We start from the raw sequence: 23,611 nt of genomic DNA, 5'->3' as shown, positions 1-23,611 counted from the left end.
TCCCCCACAGCTCTGGGTCCAAAGCCCAGGCTCCTCTCAGGCGCCTGTCCAGACCAGTCCCTCCCTGAGGGAGCCTGAGGGGCTCCGGGTGCTTTGCTTCAAGGCAGGTGCGCTTGTTAGCCACACTGGTGTCTCTACAGGGAGTGCTCTGGGGACACGCAGGTGACTGCTTGCGGGAGGCAGCGCTGCGATCACAAGCCCTTCCTTCCAGTAGTTGGCACCTCTCCTTTGCTTTGGGTTGGGCTGGGGGTTTCCAATCCCTGTGAGTCGCTGCTGCTCCTGGGATCTGTGGGACTCCTGGCCTGTGATTATCAAGTCTGGGCTCAAAGCAGGGTGAAGCAGCCCATGTGAAGAGGCAGGCTCCCAGCTCTGGGCTGAGCCTGTGACCTCCGGCAGCCCTTCCCTGCCTCGGCCTCAGCTCCTGCTCTGTGAAATTGTAAATGGAGATGGGGATGGGGAGGGGCACCAGGCTCAGATTCCTCTACCCCTTCGGTCCCTTTCGTGTTCTGATGTTACTTGGCAACAGGATTTGTGCAGCGAGGCCTTGGCTCCAGGAGACATGAGAGGGAGGTTGTGGGAGGGGGGACACTGGAGAGCGGCTTGGCTTCCGGGGAAGCTTCCAGGACTTGGAAGAGGAGAAAAGAATGGGTGGGGCCTGCAGCAAAACCAGGGACTGGGTGGCCCAGATGGGTTTATTCTAGGGCCCTAAGGCCAGTTCCAGAGCCATTTCCCAGAACCTGGCCTTCTCCTCTGGGCCAGGAGACATGGCAGATGGCATGGGCATAAGGCCGCGCCAACCAGACAACAGATTTTAACTTCTAAAGAGAAGCGGCCGTGGTCCTGTGAGCTGACTGCCTCCGGGGCTTCTCTCTGCCTGGTGTCCTCTGTTCCCAGGGCTCAAGGTGGCCGAAAACTGAGCTCTCTGGCCTTGCTACTGGGCTGCCTTTGATTTCCCCGGGAGTAGGGCGGACAGGGAGGGTGGTGGGTCCTGAAGCAGGTTAACCGCCCCCTCCCCCCCCCCCCCCCCCCCCCGCAATGGTTCCCCAGGCTGGGCCAGCAAGAGTGGAAAGCTGGTGCAGCTGGTGGGTGGAGAGCCAGGGAGCTGCAGGCCTAGGAAGGGCTGATAAGGGGCCTCTCATGAAGGGGCTGGCTCAGGGGACAATGGGCTTAGTGTGGGTGGCCTGCTCTGTTGCTTCGGTCTCTGCTCTCAAGAGAGGTTTCCATGGCACCCAGACACTGACTTGGCTACAAGTGTCAGTTGAGACAGTGTGTGGGAGTCCTTGAGTCCCAGCCTCCCCCACAGGGGGTGGGGGAACCATCCCCTCTGGCCCTGCCAATACCCACTAGCACTGTGCTATGGGACAGTCTCCAGGGACCTCGCAAGCCCACTCGCCCTCCTCCTCCCCTCCAGGAAAGGGTAGAGCCTTGGGGCTTTTCTGGCTGGACCTCATATGAGGTCCCCACTTAGACCTTCATTCTTCAGGAGTTGTTCATCTAGGGCACGGGGACAGGCAGGGGACATACCCCTTTTGTGCATTTTCCCAAACCTAAGCCAATAAATGAACTCTCCCCTTCCCTGACTCATCTGTAGGAATGGTGTGTTTTAGTGCTAAGTTTGGAAAAATGGGAGCCACTTTATAAATTATCAAGTCATGAGGACATGCAACTCTTTTGTTTTTGTTTTTTAACGAGCGTTGTGGCTAGTTAACCTAGTTAACCCTTAACACAAGTAAACTAATGGCAAACGTTACCATCCGTGTACCAACAAAATGCTTCTGACCTGGGGGTTCTCGGAAGGCTTTGTAGAAGAGCTGCTGTATGAGCCACGCCTCAGCAGGCAGGGTCAGCACGGGCAAAGGCACAGAGGTAGGAATGTCTAGGGAGTCGTGGGGCTGGGGGCCTAGTACCATGTAATAGGAGATGAGGTTCTGACGGATGACAGGACCCTGGATGAGGCTTACAGATCTAGAGTCTAGTGGTGTAGACCTCTTGAGGTTTTATTGGGGCAGAGGGAACACTATTTAATTAAAGTGGGGCTTCAGAGGGGCACCTGTAGTGGCTCAGTTGGGTAGGCGTCCGACTCTTGGTTTCGGCTCAGGTCGTGATCTCACGGTTCACGAGATCGAGCCCTGCATCAGGCTCTGTGTATTGACAGCACGGGACCCACTTGGGATTCTCTCTCTCCCTCTTTCTCTCTGCCCCTCCCTTGCTCACACTCTCTCTCTTTCAAAAATAAATGAACTTAAAACATAAAAATGGGGCTTCAGAAAGCCCACCCTGCTAAAGTGCTCCAAACAGCAACAATGATCTCACACTCACAAAATGGCTAATTGTGAAACCTGTTGTTGATCCTGTTTTCCTCAGTAAAACATCAACCCTATATGAAGTCCGTGCCCTGCTGTATCACCCCCAGGGCACTGGGGAATGCTCTGGGTGAAGTGTGGAGGTTGGACTGGGGGTGGGGGAGAAGACCCACTAAGGGGTGGTGGAAGTGGGGGCTGTGGAGGGAAATGGAGGCTAGCAGAAAGACACAGGGGCTGGAGTGGCCCTGGCAAAGGCCCATTTTACAGACGAAGAAACTAAGGCTCAGCTAGGCGATACTAGATCTGGCCTTTCCTTTCTGCAAAACTTACCTTTTTTCCTTTGGAGACACGGAGTGCCAGGTGAACAATTCTCCAGGAGGACAGAAATCCGGCAATGTGGATGTGAAGACGCAGGATCCAGCCAGGGCAGGAGAGAAGGACCCGTGCCAGACATGCCTGATTCCACGCATCATCCCTTCTGTCTACCTTGTGGCGGGTTGGTCCCCCGGGACACAGACTCTGAGGTGATTAGTGAGCAGAAAGTTTATGATGTGTCCTGGGGTGAATGTCCGTGGGGTGTGGCGGTGAAGAGACAAGGGGGAGTGGACAGTGGGAGCAATTGGCCAGCGGCGCAGCCTCAACTGGGCGGTCAGTCGGCCGACCTCACGCAGAGCTCTGGAGCTGTGCTGGCCTCGGAGTTGTCCTTAGGTGGGATGAGAAGGGTGGAGCTGGGGAGTAGGCCCTGCAGTCCCAGAGGAGAGTCGCGGCGGCACCACCCACAGTCCAAGTGGGACCAATGTCTCTACCAAAGGCAACTTCCCTCTGAGTTCTAACACTGACAGGGAGAACGTGTCTGAGCCAATTCATTTTTCTCAGCCAGGCTACACGGATCAAAGGCCACTGACCAGCTCAGGGACTGGCTGTGTTTGGGTGAGTCAAGCAACATTCTCAAAGCTAGAATTTCTTCCTCCATGCCTCCCTTCCTTCCTTCCTTCTTCCTTCCTTCTGTCCTTCTCCCTCTCTGTCTCCCCCTTCACCTCCCCCTCCTCCTCCTCCTCCTTTTCTTCTTCTTCTTCTTCTTCTTCTTCTTCTTCTTCTTCTCCCCTTCCCCCTCCCTGTCTCCCTTCCTCTCCCCTTTTTCCCCCTCCCCTTCCTCCTCCCCCTCCTTCTCCTTCTCCTTCTCCTCCTTTTTCTCCTCCTTTTCCTTCTCCTTCTTTTCCTTCTCTTTTTCCTCCTTCCCCTTCTCCTTCCCCTCCTCTCCTTCTCCTTCTCCTTCTCCTTCTCCTTCTCTTCCCCCTTCCCCTCTTCTTCTTTCTTCTCCTTCTTGTTCACATATGTAACTTTTATACCTGGGGCGGGGGGGATCACATTCAAATGGTAAAAAATTATGACGTTTATTTGTCCATTTATACAGCTGTGTGTTGTGAGGGAAGAAGGTGAGAGATGGTGATTGCCTGGTACAGAAAAGGACTGTGGGACCAGCGATAATAGACATCTCTGGCCATATGCAAATCCATCGTTACTAACACCCTAAAGAGCTATTTTTACTCTTAGCAACAGGGATAAATCTCACAGATGCAATATTGAAAAAGACACTAGACACAAAAGAGTACATCCTGTATGATTCCATTTATATGAAGTTCAAAAACAGGCAAAACTAATGTATGGTGACCAAAATCTGAATGGTGGTTGCCTCAGAGGAGGATTTTACCTGGGAGGAAGCAGAGGGAGCCTTCGGGGGTGATGGAAATATTCCATGCACTGATCTGAATGGTGCTAACCTGGAGGTTATATATGTAAAAAATCACTAGGCCATACTCTTTTTTTAAAATATATTTTTAAAGAATATTTATTTATTTTGAGGGAGAGAGAGCACAAGGGAGGGGCAGAGACGGGGGCGGGGGGTAGAGAGAGAATCCCAAACAGGCTCTGCACTGTCAGCTTGGAGACCAATGTGGGGCTCAAACCCACAAACTGCAACATCATGACCTGAGCTGAAATCAAGAGTCAGAAGCTTAATCTACTGAGCCACCAGGCGCCCTAGGCCATACTCTTAAGATGTGTGCTCTTTATCATATATGTTACACTTTTGTTATTCTCTTTGTTTTTAAGGAAGAGAAAAAGCACTTCAGTAGGGGATCTAGGCCAATAAAGGCATTGGCTCTAATGATAGAACTTTATGTTTTTCTAGAAAGCCAGGGGAGCCTTGAAGACACCTGTTAGGCGGTGGGTTTCCCCTTGTCAGCTCTCTAAATTCTGCCTCTGATTCTCCCAGTTCCCAGACCACTAATATCCTGCCCTCATGCTAGGGACTAATTTTAGAAATTATTCTTCAAGAAGAACTTCCTTTTGGCTCAGCATGACTCCTATCTCATGCTTACAGAAGGGGGTCCTGGCTGAGCGCACAGCTACTTGGGGTCTTGTGCAGTGCTGGACCTTCTGACTCTTAAAGACTCTGGCCTAACAGTGCATCAGAAACGTTAAGCACAGCCCTCAGTGGCTGTTATATATTTATGTATATATGCAAACACATAGATACATACTCACGTATATTCGTGCATATATATTTTTATTACAAAATATTTTTAGATGGTTTTAACAATTTTGCTTTTAATCAGGTCTTTTTTTTTTTTTTTAAGTAATCTGTATACCCAGCATGGGGCTTAAACTCACGACCCCAAGATCAAGAGTTGCATCTCTATCGACTGAGCCAGCCAGACCCCCTTTGATAATATCGCTTTTCAAAATAAGGATATGAGGAACACATGTTATTTCTTAGCAGTCTCCATGCTTTCCTCAAGAATTATTGCAAATGGGCAAATGTTACTTCCAATTCATTTTTCAAATGTAATGAAATTACTATAAATACTAAATTTACCAATTAATGAAGTTGACATAATGGGTCGCTTTGAAGGCATTTAATTAAACATGTATTCATTTTGATTATGCAGTTTTTCTTTGCATACTTTGCAGTAAATGAATTTCTTCCCTGGAACTCAGACTTTTCCTCTGAGGTTAGTGTTCAGTTGATAATAAACTATTTCTCCCTGGGGAATCACCTTCTGGGCCAAGTGGGTGGGCCTGGCCAGGACGGTAGGGATCCCCAATGGCTCTGCTGTGCAAGACAAGTTGTGGGTTGAGAGTGGTGAGCACAGGACGGTCTCAGAAAAGAGTCACACATTTCCCAAGAGTTGGTGAATGTCATCCCTTCTGGCCTGTGGTGATGGGGAGAAAGTCAAGTTCAGCAGATCTTAGGAATCATGGTGCTCTATTGAGTCTGACCGTAAATACACGTCTGATGAGTCATGATTGCACGTGGCAGATCTTGATGAACTTATGTGAAAAGATGTCTAAGGCAGAGTCAAGTGAAAGAGGAACTTTTAGACAGCACAAAAAGTAATAGCATCCTGCATTGTGTGTGGGGGGGGGGGATGTGGGTGTGGGTGTGTGTGTACACACAAGCACAGACAAAATCTGGAGGAGTGTACCAAGGACTAGAAACACTGATTATATACAGAAAGCATAACTATAGGGGAACTCTCACTTTCTAAGTCACCCATATCTGTAATGCTTGAGTTTTTTCAGTGAGCATGTACACCCTCATATAAATCCTCAATTTACGTGATGGGTAAGTCCTGAAGTGTGTCAGCTCATTCAAAATACTTACCTCAAAACTTCAAAATAAAGTGGCTCATAAATAACAAAAGATAACACTGGTGATAGGTTCCAGTAGTTAGAAAAGTATCATGCCATGAACCTTCTTTTTTGTCATTCATTAAATATCAACAGCTGGGTCACCTGAGTGGCTCAGCCGGTGGGGCGTCTGAATCTCGGTTTCGGCTCAGGTCACGGTCTCATGGTTTGTGGGTTCGAGCCCTACATTGGGCTCAGTGCTGGTAAGGAGCTTGCTTGGGATTCTGTCTCTCTCCCTCTCTCTCTGCCCCTCCTTCTATCTCTCTCAAAATAAATAACTAAAAACTTAAAAAAATATATTGATTGTGAACAACCCGTATAAATGTATATGAATGGTTATTTGAGAAACAAAGGCCACCTGACAAACACACCAGTGAGAGTCCAGGTGGTGGTTTTGGCCTATAACCATCAAATCTGAGTTTCTCCTTTTCCTCCATTTTAGTGAAATTTGCTTCCAACATGTTTGTCATGGGTAACATTACAGTCTTTGTCCTTTTCAAAATTGTGTCGCTCTGTTGTTTAATAAGGTGAAATGTGATGGAAAGATGAAACTGGAAGCCATTTCTCTAAGGGGCTGGCTACTTTTTGATGAAAAACCTGTGGTCTCTTGTTCGTCCAGGACCCTCCAAGAGTATCAGCTAGTCTCTTCGAGTCATGATCTCCCTACAGGGTGAACCATTGGGGAAATACATGTCACAAAGTGTCATCTCAGACCACCTGCAGGACACAGCCTCCAGGCTAACTGGGAGCCACGCTAGATGGGAGGACACTTTGCATCCTGCTGTGAGCATCACCCGGTGAGTTTCTGAACTTGGTGGTCAGGGAGAGGCCCTGAAAAAGAGGGTCAGGCAGTTTATTCCAAAATAAGCTCTGTATATTTTAAAGGAATTGATTTCTTTAGCAGTTTTCTTCTGAAATGTGTAGAAATGAATCCTGAATGAGTCGATTAATCAGAAAAAGTCCTACAAACGAAATTTGCAAAAGAGAGTCTCAGGTTCCAGGTGTCCCAGGTTTTCATTGGTCGATTTGCTTATTCATTCAGTCAGCATTGGCTGCCCCCCCTCAAGGAGGGGTGAGGGGAGGCCAAGGAGCAAGTAGAGGGATATGTAGACAAGCTATAGGTGACTGTAACGAACTCACAGTCTGGTGTGGTATTTCGCAAATTCTGAGGAATGTCTTCTTTTTTGCCATATCTGAGTACCATTTGTGCGATTGTTCACTTAACATTTTTCTTTAGGGGCTCCTGGGTGGCTCAGTTGGTTAAGTGTCCAGTTTAGGCTCAGATCATGATCTCACAGTTCGTGGATTTGAGCCCCGCATCGGGCTCTGTGCTGACAGCTCGGAGCCTGGAGCCTGTTTCAGATTCTATGCCTTCCTCTCTCTCTGCCCCTCCCCCATTTGTGCACATGTGCTCTCTCTCTCTCTCTCTCTCTCTCTCTCTCTCTCTCTCTCAAAAATAAATATTTTAAAATATTTTTTTTTCTTTAGAGCAACTGATTTTTTTCCTTCCATAAATTTGTTTCTAAGAGAGTCTATGTATCTATTATGGACTGAGTGCGTGTGTCCCTCCAAAATTCCTAGGTTGAAACCTGACTCCCAAGTGATGGTATGAGGAGGTGGGGCCTTTGGGAGTTGATCAGGTCATGAGAGTGGACCTCTCATGAATGGGATTAGTGCTCCCATAAAAGGGATTCCCAGGGAGCTCTCTTCTCTCTTTTCACCACAAGAGCATACCATGAGGGGCACCTGGGTGGGCTCAGTCTATAAGTGTCCAAATTTGGCTCAGGTCATGATCTCGTGGGTTCGTGGGTTGGAGCCCTGCATCGGGCTCTGTGCTGACAGTGCAGAGCCTGGAGCCTGCTTCGGATTCTGTGTCTCCCTTTCTCTGCCCCTCCCCTGCTAATGCCTCTCTCTCTCTCTCTCTCTCTCTCTCAAAAATACATAAACCATAAAAAAAAAAAAAAAGAGCGTACAATGAGAAGTGGGCAGTCTGCACCCAGGAAGTGGTTTCTCACCACAGTCTGGCCATGCCGGCATCTTGACCTCAGACTTCTAGCCTCCAGAACTGTGAGAGATAAATTTATGTTGTTAATAAGCCATCCAGTTTACAATGTTTTGTTATAACAGCTCAAACTAAGACGGTATCGCTGTGAAATTATAGATTGTGATAGTCATGATTTTTTTCAAATACACATTAAAATAAACTATTAAAATGTTTTAAAGGCCCATCCACCTGTCACCTCAAGACATCTCGTATACCAGCAGGGCTGTATCCTTGGGCATGAGATCAGTGCAGTCCCATTGGCCCTGTGGGCTTCATGCTCTGTGTACATTGTCTTGAAGTTTGTTTTTTTCTTTTTAAGTTTATTTTCATTTAGTTTTGTTTTTTGTTTTTTAATTTTTTAAATTAAGTTTATTTATCTATTTTGAGAGACACAGAGAGAGCACAAGCAGGAGAGGGGCAGAGAGAGGGAGAGACAGAATCCCAAGCAGACTGCACCATCAGCGCAGAGCCCTATGTGGGACTCGAACTCACGAACTGTGAGATCATGATCCAGGCCGAGATCAAGAGTCAGACGCTTTACCCACTGCACCCAGGCGTCCCTGTTTTGTTTTGTTTTTTTAATGTTTTCATTTATTTTGGAAAGAGAGAGCACGTGTGAGCTGGGGAGGGGCAGAGAGAGAGTGAGAGAGAAAATCCCAAGCAGGCTCTGCCCTGTCAGCACGAAGCGTGAGGCAGGGCTTGAATTCACAAAACATGAGATCATGACCTGAACCAAAATCAACAGTCGGGAGCTTAACTGACTGAGTCACCCAGGTGCCCCTGTTCTTGTTATTTTTCGATTCCACAGATAAATGAGATCATACGGTATTTGTCTTTCTCTGACTTATTTATCTTAGCATAATGGCCTCCAGACCCATCCATGTTGTCACAAATGGCAAGAATTCTTTCTTTTTTATAGCTGGATGATATTCTATTGTGTATATATATACACCACACGTTCTTGATCCTTTCATCCATTGATGAATACTTAGCTTCTTTCCATATTTTGGCTATTGTAAATAATGCTGTAATGAACGTGGCGGTGCATGAGGTTTTTAACCAATTTATCTTCGAGTCTGTATTATGTAAGTAAAGGCCAATAAGACAATGAAGCATGTGCTGGTAGCCAGGGGCCTCAGTCCATGCACTATCCTATCTTCTGCCATCTCTTTGGGATGTGGCCTTAGCTGCCCAGTCCCCTCACTCCTAGTGTCCTAGTCTCTCCCAGTTTCCCCTCCCTGCCCGTGTCCAGCAGGCACCGCCATTCCCTGCCCTGGCTGGAGGGGTCTGGGCATGTGGGCCCTGCTGTCTCTCGTGATAAGGCATGATGGCAGCTGTCTCTGTGCTGGGCTGGCAATGTGGCCCATTCAGCAGAGACAAACCTCTTGCCCTGCCCTGCTCCAGGTACCTAGAGCATCTCAGTGTGCAGCTTGCAATCCCCTCAGGAGGCAGAGATGCCCGACTCACCATGCCAGTCCAGCAGCCAATGATGTGTCAGCGCTGAGTTGTGGAGGGCAAAGGGTGGCCTGGTGCCTTTGAGGGTCTGCCATCGCATCCCCTTGCCTGAGGGAGCACAACACTAAATAGAAACAAAAAAACAATACCATGACAGGTCAAGAGAGAGATTTCGGAAGAAAGGAAAAAGCTTTATATTTTCATACATTTAATGGCAGCTTTTCTTTTTTTTTACCTTTTAAATTTTTATTTATTTTTGACAGAGAGAGAGTGCGTGAGCTGGGGAGGGGCAGAGAGAGAGAGAGAGAGACAGAGTATCTGAAGCGGGCTCTGCGCTGAGAGCTGAGGGCCTCGTGTGGGGTTCAAATTCACTAACCATGAGATCATAACCTGAGCCAAAACCAAGAGTCAGATGATTAACTGAATGAACCACACAAGGGCCCCAATTTTTCTTCTTTTTTGAACAAGGGGCCTTGTATTTTTGTTTTGTAGTGAGCACACAAATTATGTACCCGACCCTGACCCGAAGCAGCACCTGAGAAGTGTCACTGGGACCAGGCAGGTACAGTTTCTAGGAGGCACTGGAAGATGTCACCTGGTGGCCCAGTGCTCCATACGTCTGCTGCATTGGGCCTGGGAGTCAGATGGAATTTAGATCTGTGGGGCTGGGGAGAGGCACACCTTGAGGAAAGGAGCTGAGGTGGGAACTTAGGGTCTGCTCAGGGACTGCAAAGGCATGGAGCATGGGTGGGGGACCAGGAACACTGGGAGATGGCCCAGGAAGTGGGCAAGTTGAGGGCAACTGACACAGAAACTGATCATGGTCTGCAGCCCACAGGAAGACTGATTGTTCCTGACTAGGGAAACAACAGCTGTGAGGGACAGTGGTGGTGGTGTGGTGAGAGGTCTAGGAAAGGGGTTAGGTTGGGCCTCTTGTGGTGATCATACAAGTAACAAGAGACACTTTCCTTTATGAACCTTACGAGACCAGGGACTGTTTGACTGCAAGAGGTAATTCTAGGAGGAAAGAGTCAGACTAAAGGCAGGGCAGGCTGTGGGAAGAGGCCTGAGCAGGACAGAGACCAGACATGTGTTATCCAGGACAAGAAAGAAGGATCCATGGTAGTCATCTCCAAACTATTTGGATTATATACCCATGAGATATTTTTGAGCACACACCCTAATATTTGTACCTTTATTTACGCATAAATCATGTACTTACACAATTCTATTATGGCTGTTCTAGAACAAAAGCAAAACCAGAACTTTTAAAAGCATAACTAAAAATGAGGATAAAAGAAAGTTGTAATAACTTCTTCCTACCCTCCCAGTGGGCTGCCATCTTGTGATGTTAGAGATCTGGAACCTAATCTTATACCCAGACAGGGGCCGAGCTTCTGGGCAGTTTGTGCTTTCTATGTGTGTGGAGGCAGCTGTGGGGCAAGTTGGGAATGGGGGTAGCAAATGCTGACTTGTGTGTCAGGGGAGTATATGGGAGGGGAGCCTCAGGGGATCCTCACAACACCCCATGGGCAGGAGCTGTTACTTCTAGGTTATTATGAGAATGCTGAGAAGTCCTGTAACTCATCTGAGGTCACAGCTTGTGCCAGGATTTGGACCCACGTTTGGCTGACTCCAGAGCCTATATCTGTCCCACTGGGCCACACTGCCTCTCTAGTTAACTTTGGGTCTGGCCTGCTTTTCTGGAGGAGCAAGCTGTTGGGGTTGAGCTCCATTGTCAGAGCAGGGCGAGTCATCCCAGAATGGGGCACTGGGGCAGACTCTGTCAGCACCCTGTCCACAAGGGCCAAGGGCATCTGCCTGCAGTGTGACCTCCACCTCAGGGTTTCATCCTTGGGTGTACTGGAAGCTGAAGGGAGAACAAATTCTCCCCTCAGGTCGGACTACTCTGAGATGTGTTCTCCACCTTCTCCCAGAGGTGCTGCACCTGAGCCTCAGGTACTCTTAAAGGTGACCTACTTATCAAGATATTCTGCTTTGGCTTTCTTCCCTTCCCTTTTCTATCCTTTCTCTGTTTCACTCCCCACTCCTGGGATCACTTCTTGAATAAAGTGCCTGCCCACAGATCCTTGTCTCTGGGGAACCCAGTCTAAGCAGGCCCACTGGGGAGAGGAATCTTGTCTCAGGCCATGTTACTCTGTGGCCCTCACATCCTGCTCCCTCTGCCTAGGCCTTGGCACACATTGCCAAACAGTCATGGCATTCTTTACTATAAGCCAAGAGTTCTCCACAGGGCACCTCAGGCAACTGTTAGCAATCATTTAGAGTTGACAAGTTGGTTGAAATCTATTTTACTTCAATTTTAGAAAGTTTGCTCAGGTTGCTTTATGGAGAACAGATGTCAAGGATGAGGGCAGAGGCAGAGAGACCAGTTAGGGGGCTACTGGAATAATCCAGGTGAGAGATGATAGTGGCTTGGTTCATATTAGCAGCAGTGGTAAGAAACACAGGGTTCTGGATGTATTTTGGGTTTTTTGTTTTTGTTTTTACTTTTTTTTTTTTTTTTTTTAAATTTTTTTTTTCAATGTTTATTTATTTTTGGGACAGAGAGAGACAGAGCATGAACGGGGGAGGGGCAGAGAGAGAGGGAGACACAGAATCGGAAACAGGCTCCAGGCTCTGAGCCATCAGCCCAGAGCCCGACGCGGGGCTCGAACTCACGGACCGCGAGATCGTGACCTGGCTGAAGTCGGACGCTTAACCGACTGCGCCACCCAGGCGCCCCTGTTTTTACTTTTTTAAAAAGTGTTTTATTAATTTATTTTTGAGATTGAGAGAGAGAGAGAGAGAGGAGCGTGTGCACAAGCAGAGGAGGGGCAGAGAGAGAGAGGGGAAGACACAGAATCCGAGGCAGGCTCCAGGCTCCAAGCTGTCAGCACAGTGGCTGACATGGGGCATGAACCCACGAACCGTGAGATCATGACCTGAGCTGAAGTTGGTCGCTCAACCGACTGAGCCACCCTGGATGTATTTTGAATGTAAGCCAACATGATCTATCAACTGATTGTATACAGGACATTAGAGGAAGGAAGGAATCAAAGATGACACCCAGGTTATCTTGCCTGAACAGTTGAAGAAGTTGTCCTTTTCTGAGATGACGATCAGGAGGAACACAACGAAGGGATAGAAGTTGTTAAGTTTAGGATGCCCATTAGACATCCAGGTAGAAAGGTCATATTGTAAGTTAAAGATAGAAATTTGGAGTTCAGGTTCAAGATCTGGGCTGAAGATCTAACTTTGGGAGTCATTCAGTCCTAGAGACTGGGTGAGGTCAGTAAAGAGTGATAGAAGAAAGGTGCAAAGCCTGAACCTTGGGAAACTCCCAATGATCAATGTCAGAGGGATGTGAGAAGAGGAGGCCAGTGAGGTAGGAGGAGATCCAAGGGGAGTGCATATCCAAACCAGGAATGTGTCAGGAAGACAGAGTGTTCTGCTCCATCAAAGATGCTACTGATGAGTTTAGTAAGATGAGGTTTGAGACTTGCCCATTAGATTTGGCAACCAGAGGACCTCAGGAGTCTTGACACAAGCTATTTCAGTGGAGAGAGGTCACAGAAGTCAATGGGAGGGAGTTGCAGTGAGAAAGAGAAGAAAGGAATTGTGACAGTAGCTGGACAGCTCTTAATGAGTTCTAAGGGGCAGCAGAGAAGTGGAGTGAGGTCAGAAGCTGGATGAGAGATAAAGGAAGAGACATTTGTTGTTTGCTTCTCCATCTTGTTATTGGTTAGGCCTTACAGGTCAGCCATGGATGAAGTTCTCTCAGGCAAATGCAATGGAGGGAGTTGGGGTGTATGCAACTGTAAACTATAACAGTGTAAACTGTAAAATATAAGCTGGGAAAGGATGGAAATGAGGTGCTTCAGGGGCTAATTATTAGTGAAAACATGGTTGGAGCAGAGATTGCATATCTCAATTGGAAGAAGAATTATTGGAGTCTGTGTAAGAGAAGGAGTGAGCTGGAGAAACAGGGCATAGTGGCTGCAGCATGGGTTACTAGAAACTGAGACACTGGAGGGCTCTCTAGTCAGTGGTAGTAATGGGTTCCAGGGTATGTCTGTGGAAGTGAGTGTTTGAGGTGGAGGTGACAAGGTCACTGGTTTCCATGTGTAGGTCGTAGAATTGGAGGCTGGGTGCTACACACTACGTGTTTGTGTCCCCTCCAAATCTGTATGTTGAATCCTACTCCCTGATGTGATAGTGTTTGGAAGTGGGGCCTTTGGGAGGCGATCAGATGACAGTGAGGCACCCATGAATGGGATCAGTGCCCTTATGAAAGAAACTCCAGAGAGACTCTTGCCCTCTCTGCCATGCAAGGACAGGGTGAGAAGAAAGCAGTGTATGAACCAGGAAGTAGGTCATTACTAGACACCCAGTCTGCCTTGATCTTGGACCTCCCAGCCTCTAGAACTGTGAGAAATAAATTTCTGTTGTTTATAAACTGCCCAGTCTCTGGTAATCTGTTATAGCAATCCAAGTGGACTGACACTGGGACTTGGGGAGGATCTTCTATGTGGATATTGAAATCACCGTGAGATACAGCTGGAGATAAAACAGTGCTGGAGAGCGAGAGCGTGAATCAAAGTCCTTAAAAGGAACAAAAGGAAGTGCCCAAGGGTCAGCAGGTGCAACAAGGAGGGCATCCATGGATAGTTTGAGGAGATTCCAAGGGAGAGTAAGCCAGCCGACTGGTGTTTTAGGAGGGAAGGAGGGAGAATGGTTTGAAAGCAGCAATGCAGAGCAAATGCGATCCTGACCCTCCCCAGAGCCTGAGTATGAGTTAGGAAGAAGGCAGCCTCGCTTCAGAGGCTGCAGGGGAAGTAACCCCTCTAATTTAGCTTCCCATGTCATTGTCACTTCACCTAAGAGGTTCAAGATACAATACTTTCTGAACCCACATGTGATGCTGACCTTGGAAATTTTACCCCAAACCACAATTACCCATCCACAAAATACTGGGCCAGTCTTTCTCCTCCATTTACCCAGTAGGTATATATTTGTCATCTCCAGAGCTTGTGTTTTAAACTGACCTTTAAAGTCCTTGTTTACAAAAACATGCAATTCTTTTCGTTGTGAGGTCATATCCCTAGGGAGACTTACTAACTCTGTGTTTAAATTTCTTTGCCTATTTTTTCCACCAGTGTCATCAGGTGACCTTTATAAACATACAAGTTAGCACTGATTGAGGTCAATTCAGGCTAAGGCATCTTCCCCAGACAGCTGCCATTACTTAAGAAGAGGAAGGAAGGAAGGAAGGAAGGAAAGAAGAAGGGAGGGAGGGTGGAAGGAAGGAAAGGAAGGAAGGAAGAAAAGGAGAAGAAAGAAAGAAAGAAAGAAAGAAAGAAAGAAAGAAAGAAAGAAAGAAAGAAAGAAAAGAAAGAAAGAAAGAAAGAAAGAAAGGAAGAAAGGAAGAAAGGGTGGGAGGGAGAGACAAAGGAAGGGATGGGGAGGAAAGAAGGAAACAAGCATGCAAATGAGAAGGCTAAGAATTCCAGTATAAGAATATTTGGAATTAATCTTTTATGAAGGATAATTTTCCTGCCCCCCTCCCTGCACCTTGTATTCCACCATCTCTGGTGCTCATCTTTATAGCCCCAGCATCTGGAACAGTGCCAGTCATCACTGGTGGAATGAATGTGCTGGTGGCTGTTGTTGCTGACCCCCAGCAAAGATTCCTCCAGCCCTTAGGACTTTGGGCATCTGGTCCTCAGAGAAACATCAGCCCCCATATCCAGCCCATGCTCTGTCTCTGCTCAGCTACGGAACTCTACCTTGCTTCTTTTCTCCTGCAACCTGTGTGTTCAGAAACTCCTTGGCAATTATGAAGTGCAACTCTATTGCTGATCTATTACATAACTTAATCTAGTGCCAACCACACCCTGGCACTGGACCCTGCTGGGCAGGGGTTTTCCCGGCCAGGGCTCAAGTCTGGTTAAGAGGTGAGATATTCACTGCCGGATGCACAAACTCCAAAAGCGATTTTTCAGCTGCATTTAGGACTGCGGGTAGTTTCTGCCTCCGGTGGTGGAGGTTGGAGGCCATCTGAACTGGGAATGATAAGAAGCAGGAGATGTAATAACAAGGTGTAAATAAAACAGAGATGAGGGCAGTGAGGGGAGCTGGGTCTGGCCAGGAGTATGTGTTGTCAGAAGCCTCTCCAAGCCTCTTTCCCACCCCTAAGCCCACCTCCCTCCAGCAAGCCATTGTCTGGACTAGACTTGGATTTGAGAGTTCTACCGGTGTACATTTTGATAATACATGATGAGTGTTTAGACCACAGCATACGGAGGTGGTTGTTGTTGAGGAAATGGGTGGTTGATTTTTCAGCTTCCTGTGGGGTCAGGGAGCTTTATTTGGTTCCACCAAGCACAGTCTCAGCCATGGTGGCTCACGGCTATGGTTGGAGATAAACCCTCACAAACCATCCCCCTGGCTTTTGAGTGTATGACAGAATCCTCATAAATGACTCAATCCTTATGAGCTCCAGTGAAATGAAAAGGAAAAACTCCCAGGGCGAGACTCTGCAAGCACCTTTGAGGAGGTCCTAGATGAGACATCAGTCAGTGACAGCGTGGAGAGGTAAATGTTCTTTTGCCTTTGTGCTCCCTTTCCTGGGGCCTGGGAACTATGGAGACCTTTGCAATGCAGCTCAAGGCTAGGAAAGAGACAAGCATAATGTTAGCACAAAAAAGACAAAGCAGAATTGCTAGTAGGAGGTTTACTCTTCATAGGTCGAACATTCCATGCTGTAGATGCGCCCCCCTGAACCTGATCGTTCACTCTCTCCACTAATCCTCATCTTATTGGTTCCTTAGAATAGCACTTCTCTACTTCCTAGAGCTTGCTGGAACAGATCCTAGGTCCCCACCTCCAGACACTGTTTCAGTAGCTCTGGGTAGGGGTGGGGGCAAAATCATCATTTCTGACAACTCCCAGATGATGCATATGATGGGGTTCAGGACATGCTACCCTGAATATGGCCCCCTGGCACCCTGAACATCTTAAGGTGAAGGAGTTTGAGAAAATGACAGATGAATGGCTGAATGGTCATTTTGCTGAGAACATATCTGCCAAGAGGATTATTAGAAAGCAATATTTGTGTTTGATCCAGATCCGAAGACCTGAGGTTGGACATGCATGTCAATTTCCTTATTTGTAAAATATGGAAAAGACCACTCCCTTGGGGATTGTTGTGAGGATTACAGTCACAGCTAGTAAGTGTAGCACTGGAGTCAAAATCTGGTTTCACATAACTGGACTCACATAACGGCGCACTTACTAGTAACAGTAATAACACTGCTTCCAGTGGAATGAGCGCTTACTGGGTCCAGGCATTGTGCTAACTGCTCTAAAGACAATGTTCCATTTAAACCTCCAACACTCCAGAAGGAAGATACTATTATTCTTATGGTACCCATGAGGAAAGTCGAGCTAAGAGATGAAGTAACCTGCCCAAGCTCGCAGAGCCGGGGTTGAACCCAGGCCTCCTCTCAGCAAGGCTGCTACCACCTCATAAATCACGGGCCTCCTCCCATCAGTGCCTCTTAGGAAACCATCAGATTGGCTGCGGCCCCAATATGGCTGGGAGCAAGGAGGCTTGGGGCATCTGCTACCACAGCCCTGTGTGGGCTTAAGCAAGTCACTTCCCCTCTCTGCACTTGTTTCTTTTTTCTTTTCTTTTCTTTTCTTTTCTTTTCTTTTCTTTTCTTTTCTTTTCTTTTCTTTTCTTTTTTCTTTTCTTTCTCTCTCTCTCTTTCTTTCTTCCTTTCTTTCTCTCTTTCTTTCTTTTAATATAATTCATTGTCAAATTGGCTAACATACAGTGTGTAAAATGTGCTCTTGGTTTTGGGGGTAGATTCCCGTGATTCGTCACTTACATACAATACCCAGTGCTCATCTCAACAAGTGCCCTCCTCAGTGCGCATCACCCAATTTACTCTCTCCCCCAAATCCCCATCAACCCTCAGTTTGTTCTCTGTATTTAAGAGTCTCTTATGGTTTGCCTCCCTCCCTCTCTGTTTGTAACTATTTTTTTCCCCTTCCTTTCTTCCATGGTCTTCTGTTAAGTTTCTCATATGAGTGAAAAGATAACTGTGAAGTGGTGACTAAGGCCCTTCCAGGGCTAACATATCAGAACTCTACTACTTTTCTATTAGGGCTTTGGCACCCAGTAAGGTTCCAGAAGTTTCTCACACTGCCAGCGTTCCAGCAATAAGCCAGATCCCAGGAGACTACTTAGACTCCTATAATCCTCTCAGGCTTAGAAAGGAAGGGACCCTACAGAATATCAACAGGGACGGCAGGGCCTCAAAAATAGGAAGGACCAGGTAAGCTGCTGGCTCAAACTAGGCAGGTACACAAGTCCCACCATGTCTTTTCCCTGGCTTTTGAAGAAGGAAAGATGAGCACAGTTAGTGCTCTAGATGAAAATATTTTAAAACCATTTCTTTATACACGAGATAATTTAAGACTGGGTCCAGATGTCTTGTACATGCAACACAAATGTCTTAAAAGGCAGAACAGGTACATATATTTTATCAAGAACACTCACCATCTATATTCTACCATTAATACTTTATTATACTTTACTATGTGTCTATCCATATAGCCATTCATTTATCCATCTTATTTTTTATACATTTCAAAGTAAGTTTACAGACATCTGTATACTTCCCCTTAAATGTTCAAGCATGCATATTGTTAACTACAGTTCAATATTTAATACATTTACTTTGATGTAGAATTTACATATAATGAAATGCATAAATCTCAAGCATACGATAACTGATTTTTGGCAAATGCATTAAATTGTGTAATGTAACCCTCCCCATCAAGATACAGAACATTTCTCTCACCTCAAAAAGTTCCCACTTGCTCCTTCTCATCATAGATTGGTTTTTTTCCCCCATCAAAGGGTAGTTTTGCCCAGAACAGGCTTTTTATTTTTTATTTATTTATTTTTCCAATTTTTAAAAATAAAGTTAATTAATTAATTAATTAATTAAAATAATTTATTGTCAAGTTAGCTAACATACAGTGTATACAGTGTAGTCTTGGCTTCGGGAGTAGATTCGCATGATTCATCCCTTACACACAACACCCAGTGCTCATCCCAACAAGTGCCCTTCTAATTCCTATCTCCCATTTTCCCTGTCCCTCCCAACCCTCAACCCCCATCAACCCTCAATTTGTTCTGTGTATTTAAGAGTCTGTTATGGTTTGCCTCCCTTTCTGGTTGTAACTTATTTCCCCTTCTCTTCCCCCATGGTCTTCTGTTAATTTTCTCAAATTCCACATATGAGTGAAAACATATGATATCTGTCTTTCTCTGACTGACTTATCTCACTTAGCATAATACCCCCCAGTTCCATCCATATTGTTGCAAATGGCAAGATTTCATTCTTTTTCATCACTGAGTAGTATTCCATTATATATACATTACTACATCTTCTTTATCCATTCATCGTTGATGGACATTTGGGCTCTTTCCATAATTTGGCTATTGTTGATAGAGCTGCTATAAATTTTGGGGTACATGTGCCCTATGAATCAGCATTCCTATATCCTTTGGATACATTCCTGGTAGTGCTATTGCTGGGTCATAGGGTAATTCTATTTTTAATTTTTTTAGGAACCTCCACACTATTTTCCAGAGTGGCTGCACCAGTTTGCATTCCCACCAGCAGTGCAAGAGGGTTCTCGTTTCTCCATACCCTCACCAACATCTGTTGTTTCCTGAGTTGTTCATTTTAGCCACTCTGACAGATGTGAGGTGGTAGGTATCTCCTTGTGGTTTTGATTTGTATTTCCCTGGTAATAAGTGCAGAACAGGGGTGCGTGCTGCGCGTCGCGGCGGCTTAGGCGCGCTGCGTCTGCGTGGTCGACGATGCGGTGCAGACGGCTTTTTTTTTTGACAAATGTATACAGTTGCGTAACCACCACCACAATCATGATAAAACATATTTCTATCACCCCAAAATGTTCTTTATGCTTCTTTGGAACCAATCACCATTCCCCTACTTTTGGCCCCTGGAAAGCACAGATCTGCTTTCTCACATTATAGTTTTGCCTTCTCTAGAATGTCACATAAATATTATCATACAGTATGTAGCCTTTGCATTTAGTTTCTTACACTTAGCATCACACACTTTCAGATGTGTATGTTTCAGTCGTTCATTCTTTTTTTCTTTTATTGCTGAGTAGCATTCCATTGTATTGGTATACCACAATCTGCTTATCCACTCACCTACTGATGGACATTTGGGTTGTTTCCAGTTTCTAGAACTGAAATCCCAAATGCAACATAGGGATGGCATGGAGTAAGATTTGGAGACTTGAAGGAAGCACTAATCTCTGTATTAATCCTTATCTTTTTTGGGGGGAAGACATATATCTACACCACAGATCAGCAAATGTATTCAATAAAGGGCCAATTGCAAATATTTTAGGCTTTGCCATTGTAGCTATAGACAATATGTAAGCAAAAAAATGTGGCTGTGTTCCAATAAAGCTTCACTTAGGGATGCTGAAATTTGAATTATAGAAGTTCCATGTGTCACAAAATATTTTTCTTCTTTTGATTTTTTTTTTCAGCTACTTAAAAACATAAAAATTATTCTTAGCCTGCAGGAGGTACAGAGATGGATGGTGGGTTGGATTTGGCACACAGGCCACAGTTTGCGAACTTCTGATCTGAATTTATTCAAAATACTTTAGAAAATTATGTTTAAGTATGTCTTAAAAATTTAATGGTAGGGGCGCCTGGGTAGCGCAGTCGGTTAAGCGTCCGACTTCAGCCAGGTCACGATCTCGCGGTCCGTGAGTTCGAGCCCCGCGTCAGGCTCTGGGCTGATGGCTCAGAGCCTGGAGCCTGCTTCCGATTCTGTGTCTCCCTCTCTCTCTGACCCTCCCCCGTTCATGCTCTGTCTCTCTCTGTCCCCAAAATAAATAAACATTAAAAAAAAAATTAAAAAAAAAATTAAAAAAAAAAATTTAATGGTAACCACCAAAAAAGTAGAAATAAAATGTATAATTTCTAACCCACAATACGAAAAACAATGGAGGGGTGCCTGGGTGGTTCAGTCCTATTTGTGGTTTCAGCTCAGGTCATGATCTCATGGTTTGTGGGTTCGAGTCCCATTTTGGTCTCCATGCTGATGGTGCAGAACCTGCTCGGGATTCCCTCTCTCTCTCCTTCTCTCTCTGCCCCTCCCCTCCTCTCTCTCTCTCTCTCTCTCAAAATGAATAATAAAAAATTATTTAAAAATACAAATACAAATAAGGAAAAACAATAGAATACAGAAAAACTGATCAACTGAAGAAAAGATGGAAACAAAAAAGAGAAGAAAGTATGATAGAGAACATAAAAACAGCAGGACAAGGATAAGTCTGGTTTTATAAGTAATCAGAGTACCCACGAATAGGTTAAATTAGGCCATTATAAGACCTATATTTTCAGTTTAAGTTAATAAAAAGAAAAAAATTATGTTATATCATATTTCCAAAAAGTATATCTAAAGAAAATTATGCAGAAAGTTTGAAAACAAAGGTAGAGGGAAATAGACACCTCCTAAATAGGTATCACATGTTACATAATAGCTATAAAATCCAAAACAATAATTTAAAAAACATCACACCCATTAAGATGGCAACTATAAACAAAACACACAAAGTAGAAACCAGCAAGTGTCAGCAAGGATGGGGAGAAATTGGAGCTCATGTGCACTGTTAGTGGGAATGGAAAATGGTGTAGCCACTATGGAAAATAGGATGATGCTTTCTCAAAAAACTAAAAACAGAATTACCATATGATCTGGCAATTCCACCTCTAGGTACAAACCCCAAAGAATTGAAAGCAGGGACTCAAGGAGATATTTGTACACCCATGTTCATAGCAGCATTATTCACGGCAATAGGAAATAGCTCAAAGGAAAGCAGCTCAAATGCCTATCAGCAGATGATAAGATAAACAACACAAGGTAGTCTGTACACACAGCGGAACATGATTAAACCTTGAAAAGGAAGGAAATTCTGTCACCTGCAACAACACAGATGAAACTTGAGGACATTATGTGGGTGAAATAAACCAGTCACAAAAGGATGAATATTGTATGATTCCACTTACATGAGGATCGTAGAATAACCGGGTTCACAGAGACAGAAAGTTGAGGGGCAATTGCTGGGGCGGGCAGGGAGGAAAGAGGAATGGCGAGTTGTTACTTAATGGGTAGAGTTTCAGTTTTACAGAGAAGAGCTCTGTGGGCGGAAGGCAGTGACGGTTGCACCACAGTGTGATGTACTTAAGGCCATAGAACTGTACACTTAAAAATGGCTAAAGTGGCAAACTTTATGTTATGTGCATTTTACCAAAATTAAAAAAAATAAAATAGAAAGCATTACAGTAAACATGGATTAGTTCATATTGATAAAAGCTACAGTCCACTAAAAAGATATACAGTTGTTTGCTTCAGTGCAAGGCACAATAGAGTTCTGAAATGTACCTAATATGTATAAATAACACATTGTCCCCGGTGGAGCGAGGACTCATTTCTTCCAGGCACCCATGGCCCTTTTACAAATTAGTCATGTATCTGACCACAAAGGGAATCCCAGTAAATTCCAAAAAGCACACAAATCTGATTATTTTGTCACTCTGCAATAAAATTAGAAATTAAGATGCAAAACAAAACACAAGAAGTAGCAAAATAAAAATCTTCTCACTAGAAAATTTAAAGCCTCTTTTAAAGTAACTCCTGTGTTAAAAAGGAAATTATAAAGTTGAAATAAGCCAAAATGAGACTTTGTTTTATTTTTTTAATTTTTTTAATTTTTTAATTAAAAAAAATTTTTTTAAATGTTTGTTTATTTTTGAGCCAGAGACAGAGCATGAGCAGAGAAGGGGTAGAGAGAGACGGGGAGACACAGAATCTGAAGCAGGCTCCAGGCTCTGAGCTGTTAGCACATAGCCCGACGCGGGGCTCGAACTCAGGAGCCGCGAGATCATGACCTGAACGGAAGTCAGACACTTAACTGACTGAGCCGCCCAGGCGTCCTGGGACTTTGTTTTCAGGGACTACTGGGACCTGATCCAAGTGGAGTCAGGGGAAATTTATTAGAAACAAGAAGAATTCAGAATAAATGAAGGAAACATTAAAATCAAGAAGCTAGAATGAAAGATCAACAAAATAGGGGCGCCTGGGTGGCGCAGTCGGTTAAGCGTCCGACTTCAGCCAGGTCACGATCTCGCAGTCCGTGAGTTCGAGCCCCGCGTCAGGCTCTGGGCTGATGGCTCAGAGCCTGGAGCCTGTTTCCGATTCTGTGTCTCCCTCTCTCTCTGCCCCTCCCCCGTTCATGCTCTGTCTCTCTCTGTCCCAAAAATAAAATAAACGTTGAAAAAAAAAATTTAAAAAGAAAGATCAACAAAATAAATCCAAAGATATTAAATGGATGGAGTATAAAAGTTAGCAGAATTTAATGAGGTGGAATACTCACATACAAAAATAACCTTGATTAATAAAACACCATCTTGATCTTTGAAAGGACCATTACTATAGACAAACATAATTACATGTTATAAATAAGATATATGAATAAAAATTTAAAGAATAATTAACATTTGAAATGAAAAAGGAAGGGTGCCTGGGTGGCTCAGTCGATTGAGTGTCTGACTCTTTGATTTCGGCTCAGGTCATGATCTCACAGTTGTGAGATCGAGCCCCATGTCAGGCTCAGTGCTGAGTGTGAAGCCTGCTTGGAATTCTCTCTCTCTCTCTCTCTCTCTCTCTCTCTCTCTCTCCTATGTCAGGCTCAGTGCTGAGTGTGAAGCCTGCTTGGAATTCTCTCTCTCTCTCTCTCTCTCTCTCTCTCTGTCTCTTTCTGCCCCTCCCCCACTCACACAGGCTCACAGTCTCTCTTTCTCTCTCTTTCTCAAAATAAATAAATAAACATCAAAAAAATGAAGCAGGAAACACACCTATTGAGATTTTAAAGCATTCAAAAATTACTAAAAAGAAATTAATGTTAATAAAAAATTTTTTTTAATCTAGGTTAAAATGCAGAATTTTCTAGGAAGATGCAAATTACCAAAATTTGTCTAAGA

At 45.1% G+C, this 23,611-nt stretch overlaps 2 long non-coding RNA genes across 5 annotated transcripts; one reads left to right on the top strand and one right to left on the bottom strand.

Annotated features, from left to right (window-relative positions):
* Positions 1 to 2,601: 2,601 nt before the first annotated feature.
* Positions 2,602 to 10,199, top strand: LOC124503826 (uncharacterized). 2 transcript variants are annotated; one of them, XR_006960274.1, is made up of 4 exons: positions 2,602 to 2,827; positions 3,184 to 3,233; positions 6,616 to 6,793; positions 9,988 to 10,199. It is a non-coding gene; the product is annotated as an uncharacterized LOC124503826 (long non-coding RNA). The 2 variants fall into 2 exon arrangements; XR_006960273.1 differs by having other exon boundaries at positions 3,180 to 3,233.
* Positions 4,958 to 21,815, bottom strand: LOC124503825 (uncharacterized). 3 transcript variants are annotated; one of them, XR_006960271.1, is made up of 4 exons: positions 21,638 to 21,814; positions 16,045 to 16,168; positions 9,508 to 9,619; positions 4,958 to 5,518 (listed from the first exon to the last, which is right to left on the bottom strand). It is a non-coding gene; the product is annotated as an uncharacterized LOC124503825 (long non-coding RNA). The 3 variants fall into 3 exon arrangements; XR_006960270.1 differs by lacking the exon at positions 4,958 to 5,518 and adding an exon at positions 6,755 to 6,958 and having other exon boundaries at positions 21,638 to 21,813; XR_006960272.1 differs by lacking the exon at positions 4,958 to 5,518 and adding an exon at positions 7,968 to 8,061 and having other exon boundaries at positions 21,638 to 21,815.
* Between the last annotated feature and the right edge of the window lie 1,796 nt (positions 21,816 to 23,611).

The sequence above is a fragment of the Lynx rufus genome, unplaced genomic scaffold (genome assembly GCF_022079265.1).
Source record: "Lynx rufus isolate CCGP_SWC_20201006 ecotype Redwood Valley unplaced genomic scaffold, mLynRuf1.p SCAF_8, whole genome shotgun sequence".
NCBI classification, from domain to species: domain Eukaryota; kingdom Metazoa; phylum Chordata; class Mammalia; order Carnivora; family Felidae; genus Lynx; species Lynx rufus.
The sequence above is the reverse complement of the archived record's forward strand: the minus strand, read 5'-3'. Positions and strand labels throughout refer to the sequence as shown.